The sequence below is a fragment of the Manis javanica genome, chromosome 5 (assembly GCF_040802235.1).
Source record: "Manis javanica isolate MJ-LG chromosome 5, MJ_LKY, whole genome shotgun sequence".
In the NCBI taxonomy this organism is placed as follows: domain Eukaryota; kingdom Metazoa; phylum Chordata; class Mammalia; order Pholidota; family Manidae; genus Manis; species Manis javanica.
Genome location: NC_133160.1, coordinates 63,473,768 through 63,485,926, shown reverse-complemented (window position 1 = coordinate 63,485,926; position 12,159 = coordinate 63,473,768). Strand labels below are relative to the sequence as shown.

The 12,159-nt window shown below is 38.0% G+C and overlaps 1 long non-coding RNA gene across 2 annotated transcripts in view; it reads left to right on the top strand.

Annotated features, from left to right (window-relative positions):
• The first annotated feature begins 3,083 nt into the window (after window positions 1-3,083).
• The window catches only part of LOC140849781 (uncharacterized), a 117,973-nt gene continuing 108,897 nt past the window's right edge, over window positions 3,084-12,159 (top strand). For both annotated transcript variants that reach the window (XR_012131971.1, XR_012131970.1), the window contains exon 1: window positions 3,084-3,133. This is a non-coding gene — a long non-coding RNA (uncharacterized lncRNA). The remainder of the gene's footprint in view (window positions 3,134-12,159) is intronic.

Sequence of the window (12,159 nt, the reverse complement as noted above, 5' to 3'; positions counted from 1 at the left end):
TGTTTTTCGTTTTCATGAATATAAGGGTTTTTATGGGTTCTGTCATAATGTCAGTCTCCAGTCTCCTTACCCTAATTTCCTTTAAGGTTTAAGTTTTTCAATCCATGAAAAGGTGGCCTATGCCCTCCATCCTTTAGACGTGTTGTCTGACGGCACACTCCTGAAGTGAATTTTGTAACCATAGGGATTTTCAGGGTCATGCAATATGATTCAGAACTCAGCCTGTGACTTAGGTGATACACTTAGGGAAGCAGAGCATGGTCTGGAGGGCTAGAAGAGCAGGGCCTACAAGGAGATCAGGGCTGTAGCTGCTGAATTCAGCTCACTGTATTATTGATCATAGAGGAATAAAAGCCAGGCAGAAGTCAAGTCAGGCAGATCTATTTAAATGTCATACATAATGAGAGTGAAATACAGTGAGTGCAACCCAGGGGTCTATATTCTTTCCAGGCTGACATCTCACCAGGAAGGTGGTAGCGACCTGTACCCAGACATTCACTTAGACTGGAGTTCACTGGTTACAAGTCTGTGTAGGCTGGAGCAAAGATACGTGGGGCTGGGTTTCAGTCTTGTTCTATTTAGTGTCTTGGACAAGTATTTCTCTGTGCTTCAGTGTCCTAATCTATAGAATGAGAATAACCAAACCTATCTCATGTGAAATTAAATTTGGTAGCATTACAATTAAATTTGGTAGTGTATGAAAAGTACTTAGGAGAGTGACTGGCACATAGTAAGTCCTCAATAAATGATAGATACTTTTATTATTATTATTGCCATTGTTGTTATTTTTAGTTTTATTTAAGGCTGAAGCTGAGGGCCACTCAGAGACAAGCAAGGAAGTATACATAACAACTGGTAGGAGTGAGATTTTGCCATTCTTTTTCTATAGAAAAAATTCACTCTTGTGGTATTTTAGTCTTTGAAAGTAGAAATTCTCTGAGATGAAATTGTGGGTGTTCAATATGCAGTGCCCTTATCCTTATTTTCTCAGAGAACTTTTTGAAGTTTTTATATTAGATATGTTTCCTATGAGCTCAGTGATGTTGGCAAAGGACACATAAGGTAGGGATTTTATATAAAGTGTTTCTGTTTTTTTAAGTCAATAAAAACCAGTTAAATTCCAGCTCATCTGATCATGGACCCAGATTGACGCTTTCTATCAGGCAGCTGTAAGGGCTGAGCATTGTAGAGCAAGTGGGGAGAAGTAGAGCAAACCTTATGATTACTTTAGTAACTATTGCAAATATATAATTTCCTTCTCTTTTATGTAATGCTAATTGAGAGAATGGGGTGTGGTATACAGATCTGTAAAAAATTGAGTCTACTTGCAAAGACTTGTGCTTTAGTAGGGAGAGAAGATTTATACAAATGTACCAGGAAAATAATTTTTACTCCTGCACTCCACCCACCAGTATGGCTGAAGATAAAGTGGTGGGTATAAATAGAAGACTTTTGCAAGGAATAGAAAAGTCTAATGGAGCATTTTATTAGTTACAGCCAAAGGATGTTGGGACCAGCATTACAGTTAATCTTATTGTTTTATTTATTGTTATTTAAGACTGAATTTAAATTAAAGGAGGGCTAGGCAGAGACAAGTAAGAAACGGATATACTGTGATTTTCAGAGTGAGAAAATAGTCCATGCTATTTCCCCCATGGAAAACATGCAGGGGGAAGAAAGCAAGGAAGGGTGGCTATGAGGGCAATCATGTCTAGGCTGACCCCATGCCAACCTGTTTCCTGCTTCAAAAGGCTGGACGGGAATTAGTCACAGAATCAGGAGCATCAGGGTTTTAGAGAAAGTACTAAACATCTGCCTGGCAGAGAGGCCTGCTGTGATACATGAAACATGTGAGGCAAACCATTTTCTTTTTCTTCTGTGAATCCATTAATAAAATTGACATTATTCTCTACCAGTGCTTTTGGAGTTGGTTATTTTGGTGGGGTGGGACTTGTAAGGGTAGACAAATGAAGAATATTGAATGTGGCCTCAAGTGAACATGGATGTAATAGAGGCTCCCCAAAGGATCCCAGGACAGATTTGGATAACAGCTCAATAGCCATAATAAAGCATAAGATTGGTAAGTGCCATCCGAGAAGTACAAAGGAAGCATTATCAGAGGTCTGAGTAGTCAAAGTTACTTCTTGCCTACCAGTTCATAGAGGAGGGACAAAGGCCGAGAGCTTTGCGTGGTTACTTGGGCTGGGCTTTGGAAGACATGTGAATACTGTGGCTACTTCCCAGCCACTCGAACTCAGATGCTTTGTGTAAACTGGCTGTGGGGATTCTACATCCTTTGTCAGGGATTAGTTTAGAGATAGATAGGCCTGTGTTAATTTCTACCACTTCGATGGGTACAGTGTGTTGGGGTTTTTGGGAAGAAGAGACTGTCTTTCTGTTATAGGATGGGAACAAAGACACATTTAGCCTTGATTGCTACTGGCAGTACTCCTGCCTCCAGAAGAAAAACTAGTCTTCCCATGAAGCCATAGCTTAGGAGACCAGGCTGGAGGGACAGAAAGAGCCTCCCTCCCTGCTGTCAATCATACAGAAGGGTAGGATTTGAATATATGGTTATAGAAATTCTGTAGAACTATGAGCAAAGGCATGAAGGTGAGAAAGTTTAAAATATATGTGGAGAGCATCCAGTTCTTCACCAATGGTCCACTTCATGGCCACCAGTCCTATCTATCTAAAATCTGAAATCAGTGTGCAATAAACTGTTTTTGTTGTTTTTTAAAAAAAGTGTTTAGTTGTTGTAACTTTAAGAGTGTGTTTATTATTGCTTTTGAGCTTTATAAACTTGAACGTAATAGGAAAAATTGATTGTTTGGTGGTTGATCACTGTCCTTGATGGGTTCTTAATTTTGATGTATTAAGACTCTGCTCTATTAGTAGTTGTGTTTGAGGTTCTGTGGGTAAAATTGTAACATTTCCAGAATATCTTGCCTGGCTTTGGTTCATTTGCATATCCTCAGGGGTGGAGAGAAGTTCATCTCCCTGTCAATGGGTAATTACCTGGGCAACAGAGGGCGTGTCTGAACCTGAGAGGTTAAGGGGAGGGGCTGGCTTGCCTGCTAGCAGGCTTCTCCCAGAGCAGGGGAGAGAGACGGAGGGAGCTGGACTGCAGTTTGTAAGCAGTAAACGGGTTTTAAACTTTATTTCTCCCTTTGACTGATTTCTGCTTTTAGAGGTATTTTGCCCCGGGATTTCCTCTCCCCGGACTTACAGGTTCCATAACTTTTTCTTAGTATACTACTTTTTGCCCCAGCAATGTATTGTGGGAAGAGCTTTGGAGAATTATCTGTGGCTTTGAAGCTCAACTTTTGGTTGTGGGATAGCTACCTTTTGAATTGCATTTTCTGCGACTGTACCTTAACGGCCTTGTCATGTTCTAATGTTATGGCACTCCCTGGAAATAAGACTTGATCTATTATTTTAAGTCTCTACTGAAACAGTGGTCTAGGGTTTTCAGGGAGAGATAGCTCTGAGAAAAGAGTGTATTATGTCACAGGATGAAGAAATTGTTACTTTGGTACTCTGGCCAAATTCCATTTGGAGTATTTATAGTCCACCTTATTAAAATTTACACAATTAAAAAAATTAACCACTTCCAGATGATTATGTAATTTTTCCTTACTTCATATTCCTTGTTTTACTTACTGGTTTTCAGCTGGCTGGAATGTAAGCTCAATGAAAAGGGCAATTTCTTCAGGCCTTTAATCCCTGTGGTATAAGTAATACCTGGTGGAGTCATTGAAACATAGCTCCCAATAAATGTTTGCTGTAGGGTAGAATTAATTACTCAGCACTACTACATACCACATGAGAAATAGATGTTTTTCATGTTGAGAATGAGTTCTTCATTACTGCACTTCAAACATTTTGTTAGTTGAATTTAATTCTTGTCCATTGGAAATTTATTGCTAGATGATTGACAGTTATGTGAAATGTTTCAAATTAAACATGTAAACTTGTTTATGAAATTTTGAAATAAATTTAGATTTTGGAAACAACACTACAGTCCATATGCATAGAATATCTTCTTTGTTAGGTAGATGCAAATGAACAGCTTGGTTCAGGTACTACTACGCATTTTGAAGAGTTTACTTCTTGCTGTTTGAGTGTAGAACAAAATGAAGTGTAGAAAATTGTTTAATTTTGCTTCCAATGCTTAAACTAGATATACTTAATCTCATTGGCTGCTGTTGTCATCTTGATGTTTGGATTTGTAAGTATCAAACATGCGGAAAATTTAGCAATTGAAGATGAGGCAATTTAGAAATATGAAGACTCTTCTTCTCCTACTAACTTAAAAAAAATAAAATAAAACAAGAAAAAAGTTAGAAAGAAAGCAAAAAATAACTAATTATCCAATAGCAAGTTAGCTGAAACAAAAATACTTGCAATAAATAAATGTCTCCAGATACCTATATTTACACTTAGTTTGCCTTGTTATAAATAAATGGCTGCTATAAGTAAGAGCAGGTGTAAATGACTGTGACTATACTGTATGTATAGCAAAAGCATATGTCTTGATGGGAAACAAGGTACAGGAACATAATGAAATTCAACTGAGAGGTATTTGGGACTTAACTCCTCTTCGCGTTGGAGTGAAACCAGATTCATAGCAGTAGAAGGACTCCATAAACATAATTCACTGAAATGAGAGGGTGATAAAAGGCCTCTTTTCTTGCCTTTTGCAGGGATAAATTACACCCGAAGTTACAGAAATGTTCCTTTCCTGCTTCAGATTAAGTGTGCTTGTATAATAAACATCTCCGTAACATTCGGCTTCTTTAACCTAGACAGCTCAATTAGGGCTGTACCATAAAATACAACTTCATGCACTTTGTGAGCACTTAATGTGACTGAGGGCCTCTTAGCAAGAAATCTTGCAGAAAATAAGTCTTGTCAAGTGTTTAAGGAAATTGAATTGACGTTGTGTTTAACAAATATATATATATATACATATATTACATATTTACAAAATAAATAAAAAATGTACTTGTATACATATTTATACATAAATATATATTCTTTTAGATTCTGTGCAATTTAATTAAATTGTCATATTTTAGTCTCTGTGTGAAAATCTAATTATCTCTCTTATTTGCTGGAAAACTGTGGAGGAAACAGTTCTATATATGCATAGATATTTAAAATGGGGAACTCTGAAGACTACCAAAGAGTATGGAGAAAACCTTAATCTAAATCTTGAAATTGTCATGTAGTGGGGGTAAAACCAGTGATCCCCTTGACTTGGAGTTGTGTTGCTTGATTAATTTGCATATTTCTTTTCTGGAGGAAAGTAAATGTCTCTTGCAGGACTGGTTGGGAAGAAGGCCTCAGATGGCTCAGTGGTCTGCAAGCAGCACTGTGTACTGGAGACATCGGCAATCTGCCTGACCCACTCATCTGTACATTTGCTCTTTCTGGACTATTCTAGTCTTTGTGTGGCACAATTATAGTGTCATAAATATTGTCATGATTGTCTACCAAATTTTCAGTTTCTTAGACTGGCTTTGAAGGACCCCCGATACTAGCCATACTGTAATTTACCCCAACCAGTAATCAGACTTCCATTTGCTCATGTCTGTAGAGTTCTCGTCCAAGCCAGTGGCTTTCATGTGATTCATCTGTTTAACTGAAACTTATTTTCTACCACACGACTTGAGGCCTCTGACTTTCATGACAAACAGTCTTTATTGTCTCTTTTTCTCCACCTTTCTCTTGTCATTCCCTCTGCACTCTTACCAGGTGGGTTCTAAATCTCTAGCTGTTTAAAGCCAGTCTGCTGGACCTTCTCAGGTGGACCCTCTGTGTAAGTCCTTCCCTGGTCCCCCCAGACAGGAAGAGTCTCACCTTGAACTCCTTTATTGCTTAATTTTTACTTCTCTCATGACACATCAGTTTCTACTTGTATTCTTGTTATTTTTGTACCTGTCTCCTCTCCCTTAAGGGCAGAGCTAGTGATGGATTCTCTGCCATGCTTGGGACTAGTGCTGTATATTCAAACTCTTATTTTTCCATTAATATTGAGTATATTTATAAATAGGTCCTGCTTTCTGAGAATCTGCAATAGTTTTTTGAATATACATAAATACCACCTACACATATCACTCAAGTACCTATAATAATGCTGTAAAAGGACCTGAATGATGACAAACAGAATAGCAAAACACAGTAGAGGAAAAGGATCATGGTGTCTTCCTGAAAAGTTTACTTCCAGCTTAAAAGAGAAATCTTACAGACTAAGTAGAGAAAGAGAGAGCGGAGGAAACATCAAAACGTAAAAGATTGATTTTTATTGTTACATAATGTCTGTTGAAGGAAATTAATTCAGAAGTCAGTCACACTTTTTCTTTACTTGATTGGTTTATCATCATGATGGGGAGATGTTGGGAGAAAGCGCCTGAGCTTTTCAAAGAGCTTGTTTACCAGTGTTCCTATCACACAAGATAAGTGGGGCTTTAGGGAATTCTTTATTTGCACTTCTAATTGTTTCCTTAAATGTGTCCATAAAAATTCATTCAGAAAACTGCAGCAGATTTAAGGAGATAAAATAAGACCTCAGATGGCTGTTAGTAATACAAATAACTTAAAGCATTTCTGCAAATTGCTTGTCAGCCACAATTAACAGTATGATGTTTAGTTTGGTGTGGATGGATACCCTCGGTAAGCAATCTCCCAGTATATCAACAGTTCCTTTTATGTAGTCGTAATTGAAGCATTTTGCCTTGCGTAAGACAGATGGGTGTGCAGCAAGTGTCGACGACCATTTATGCCACTACAGCTTGCAGACACCGACTCCACCCTATTCTCTGAGCAAAGGCTGTCCCCTCAGTGAAGGCATCCACACAACACTGGAGCTTGGCTCACAGTCACTAAACACTAACAATTCTGCCAAATTGCAGCAATTTTGGCACTGCCTAGTTCATAAGCAGTATGATTGTGGGGAGAGTTTGAACAAGTATTGGTTGGTGAGAAGCAGATGAGTGTCACAATTACCATTTTTAGTATTCCCTTTTCTCACTCAGTGTAAAACTTGTCTACTCTCTTGAGAAGAAGTAAATAAGATATGGAAATGTTGCTCTACTGTGTGAGAAGCAAGACAAATATTTCCTTTTCTACCACGGAATGTATTCTGGTGCTTGTCAACATTTCTCGGGTGCTCTGTGATTCTACACTCACACAGCAATGCTTGCTTTGTGATAGCACTGAACTTGCACTTGGTATCAATAAAAGCAATATCTGCAGACTTACTGAAATGGATTTAAAAGCCAGTCAATTAATCTGGTAATTAATCTGCCAGCCATTTCTTCCCCTGCCATTGCAGGGCTCACCATAGACTATGACTGAAGCAGCAGCAGCCCTTTTCTGATGAGGCATAGCTTAATGATAATGATTTTCTCTCTTCTAGGGATGTTTTTGTGTCTACACTCAATCATCTTGATGGCTTTGTTTTTACCATAAACATCAAATGGCACTATATTGGGAACATTATGTAACAATTAACCACATTTTAATTTGTCTGACACTTATGGAGATGGAATGCTACCTCGGAAATAGACTGTTTCATAGCCATATTAAAAATACTGGTGGAATATCTTTTCTGTGTCAGACTTATAAAAAGAGATGCAACTTCCATCAGTTAAGAGGGTGCTTGGCTGCAAATAATAGAATGCCCTGCTACAATGTTTGAACATGCTCTGTTATTCTTGGTATGTAGAATGACAGAAATTGAGGTTATAAGCTGATTTCTCTAACTCCAGAAGCAGAGGGGGCTAGTGTATGCCTCCAGAAAATTGTAACTTCCCAGAATTCCCAGTTTCTACCTTATTAACCATTCAGATATCCATAGCTATGGTGGAATCTGGGGAATATTGTACCAAGTCAAGTCTTGATTCTGCATCAAATGAAGAGAGGATAATGAGATTGAGTCAGTTAACAGTATCAGTCATACTGCTTAAATATAATTCTAAAATAAAAGAGTTGAATACTTTTGACAGTTGCTTCTCCATGTTGTAGAATCTCACTCTGCTAGGCTGAGTATTCCTAGAGAGTGGGCTGGGTTGGGAAGAGTTGGAGAGATGTAGAAAAGTGGGACAGGTTGATGTTTTTAGTCCCCAGGTCATTTTGGCTAAGATGCCAAGAAACAGAGAGGAGTCCCCTGGTGATTGAAATATGACTTCTTATTTTTCCCTTTTACGCACTCTAGCCTTATCCTTGATATGAGGAAGCTGATAAAAATTGCCACTCCATTGCTCATGACCTGCCCTATGAAGACAAATATTTTGAGAAGATAGATAGTGTTCAGGTAAAAAAAAAAAAAAAGCCAGGACTAACACCTCCTGCATGAGAAAGGACAGGAAAGGAGAATATAAAGAGAAAGAAACATAAAATGCTGGCACCTGTGATCTGCCAGGAAATTGATGTTTGTAAACCTTTGCTGATTTTATATTTAATATTTATGATTTTGCTAAGATTATGGAGTCCTTGACATTAAGTTATTGTATCCTCAGTAGTTTCTTAGGGGAAGGCAGGTGAGAGATCAACTGCTTTAGGCAAAAGTCATTCATTGGTGTTAATATTTTCACAGGTAATTTTATATTCTGAAAATTACATAAGATAATCCAGCTAAATCCAAAAAACCCTAACAAGATTTGTCTGGATTTGTCATGAACATTAAAATGTTATCAGCATACATGTGATTTATACTGCCTACAATTAGACATAATCCTTCCCATCTCCTGTGAGAGTCTAATAACCAGAGCTAATGGCTTTAATGCTAAAACAAATATCAGAGGATCTGAGCAACATCTCCTCTTTGTAGCTTTTGGATGTGGTCTGGTGTGTGCAGAATAATTTCATGGGGCACATTTTCTTTTTTGGAAAATATGAACTGCTTATTCCTACTCCAAATCAAAGTGTTTTTCAATGTATTTTAGAACATATTGTTTCTTTAGGTGAGTTATTACATCCTGCGTTCAGTAAAATGATGAGTTTTTATGGCAAATACTTAGAACGTTCACTTCTCCTCAAATCTATAACTGTAATCTTGACATAATGTTTTAAGCCACTATTAACTAAATTACTAGTTTTGTCACTATAATGTGGACATAACAATAGTGACAAGGCTACACCAGCTCTTACAGGCCTATGTGAAATTAGAAAAAAATAGATTTTCCAAGTAGATGGAGTTTGAAATGTAGAGGTTGGCAAGCAAAACTTGGGCTGTGTCTTCGTTCCTGACTTGCCCCCTCAGCTAGGTACCCTTCTGCAGAGGACAACCTATGCACAGTGGGAATCTACCCAACTACTAAGATTCTGTTTAATAAGTATAAGTGGAATACCTCTAGTGAAGTTTCTGTTAGGTGTCCATGCATCTGCCTGACCATACTGAATAGACAATATTATGCATCAAAAATCAACTAATTATCTGTTTGGTTGTTATGTAAAACCATACAGATATCTTGATGTTGGAAAGGCTATAAAAGTCCTTTTTCTGTTTTCGAACTATACCAGAAAAATAAATATCGATTCCTTATTAGTCATATGCCAGGTACTTCCTATATACATAATCTCATTTATTATTCACCACAAGCCTCATTTTATAAATAATAAAACCCAAGTTTAAGGAGGTGTGCAAGAAAGAGGTTGCCAGTAGGACTGGGCTCTGAATCCTGCACATTCCCTAAAACTTTGGACGCCTGGGAGATGACCTTTGAACCTCTGAATCCTACTCACTATGAGTGTCTTTGCAGGCCTGAGGCCTTGGGCCACACCGGATGGTTTGTGCCAACAGTGTGATTTTGTGGTGAATACCTGTTTTGTGTGCACGATTACTTGGGCCACTCTGTATCATTTTTACCACTGGGATGCTGTGGGCTCAGTAGCTGAGGTTTATCATGCAGGTGTTGCATCCTGTGTCACTGATCCCTAGTTAAATCTTTGGATATCAAGGCTGAGTGAATACCCCTGGTTGGCAACACTTTACATGTTTTGCCATATATCCTTGCTGGGAGAATTAAGCACTGTCCATGTGACTGCACTGGGGAGAGGGCATATGGTAACTTGTATCTGTTTTCTCTTGGACTCTTTCCTGTGTACTCTTCCCTTTGCTGATTTTAATCTGTACTCGTCTCTTGTAATAAACCACATATGAGTATAACAGCTTTTCTAAGTTCTGTGAGTCTTTCAAGTAATCACTGAGACTGAGAGGTTGTGGACCTCCCTGACTCAGGGGTTATATTACTTGCCTGGGCATGTGGATAATTGCAGCAGATCCTGAATTTGAACAGATATTGGCTCTAAATCAAGTGTTCTATTGGTGCAGAATATCTGTTGGAAACTCAGTATTGTCCCCTCTCTATGCTCTCCCTTCTCCAATGAGAAGCATTTCTGCAATATGTAGAAGGTAGGTGAAGAAGAAGATACCATATTTTTACTTCTCTGGCCACTGCAGGAAAATGCATTTGCTTCAGCAGACATGGAAATTTGAAGTGACCTTCAAGCCTTTTTCTATAAGTCACTTGTTTTTGTGGTGAAGGTGCATAAATTTGTTGTTTGGGGTTTCCTACAGTTTCTGCAACTTCCTAATTTTCTCAAAGGTAATAGCAAAGCTTAAATATAATGATGACCTTCCCAGACATTCATTCTTTCAGTGTTTCTGATGGCTTAGTAATTTATTTATCTGCCTTAAATACATTCGTGTTTAAAATACCTAAATTGTACCTGTTTTCCTAACTGAATATTGAGAGAATATTTGGCACCAAAAGTGGTTCCAGAAAAGAAGTTGGGATTATAACCACTGAGAGGAGAGAAACAAACAAGGTTAACATTGATTGCCCTTTGCTTAGAGACAAACTGTGGATCACGTGGCAGGGAGAGTAAACTAGGTTTCACTGGGTTGAGGAGACAGATCAGAACTAAGTAGGCTGAGGCAACTGGATTTTGTAAAAGTGTTCCCGAGAGGAGGGAGCTCCGAAATTCTATACAGGGATTTTCTCAAGTCTGCCTAAATACTAAACTTTTCTATATACACTAGTGAGACTGTGATGCTGGGCAATGAAAACCTCTAGATATCTGTAAATGAGAAATTTCTAGAGTTCACACAGGGACTGGAATAATTTAAGGTCTAATAAATGAGAGTAGAGAGACTATATTGAAAATTTAATTTTTATTTTCATTCATGCTGCTATTTGGTTGATTGTGCAACAAATTGGTATTTGTAAGTGATGGTGTTCAACCTATAGATATGCAGCCCCAAAACAGTTGCAGGGAGATTTGTAGATGTGCCTAATCTCTCCCCATTTCCCTCCTGTAAATTTTCCCAGTGTCATTAAAGAAAAAAAGAATGAAGCATCTGAAAAGACATTTCTCCAAAGAAGACAAAAAAGTGTCCAACAGGTACATGAAAAAGGTGCGAAACATCACCAGTCACCAAAGAAATTCAAATAAAAACCAATGAGCTATCATCTCATATCTGTTAGATTTGCTGTTATGAAAAAGACAAAAAATAACAAGTGTTGGTAGGGATGTAGAGGAAAGGAAATGCTTGTGCACTATTGGTGGGAATGTAAACAAACACAGACATTATGGAAAATAGTATGGAGGTTCCTCTAAACATTAAAAATAGAATCACTGTATGATTCAGCAACCCCACTACTGTGTATGTATGCAAAGGAAGTGAGATCTGGATCTCAAAGAGTTGCCTGCACTCCTGTGTTCACTGCAGCATTGTTCACAGAAGCCAAGATATGGAAACAACTTGAATGTCCAATGACAGATGAATTGATAAAGAAAATGTGTATACATACAATGGGACACTATTTAGCCTTTAAAAAGAAAGAAATATTACTGTTTGCAACAACATGGATTAACCTGGAGGATATTAGGCCAGGTGAAATAAGCCACACAGAGAAAATCAAACACTATGTGATCTTATGTGGAATCTAAGTCACTCATAGAAGCCGAGGGTAGAATGGTAGTTGCCAGGGACTGTGGGGAAAGAGAAATGCGTCAATTAGTCAATTAGTATAAGTTTTGTTATACAAGATAAATAAACCTTAGAGATCTACTGTACAGTTTAGTGCCTATAGTGAGCAATACTGTATTGCTTAAAAATTTGCTAAGACGGTAGATCTTATGTGAAGT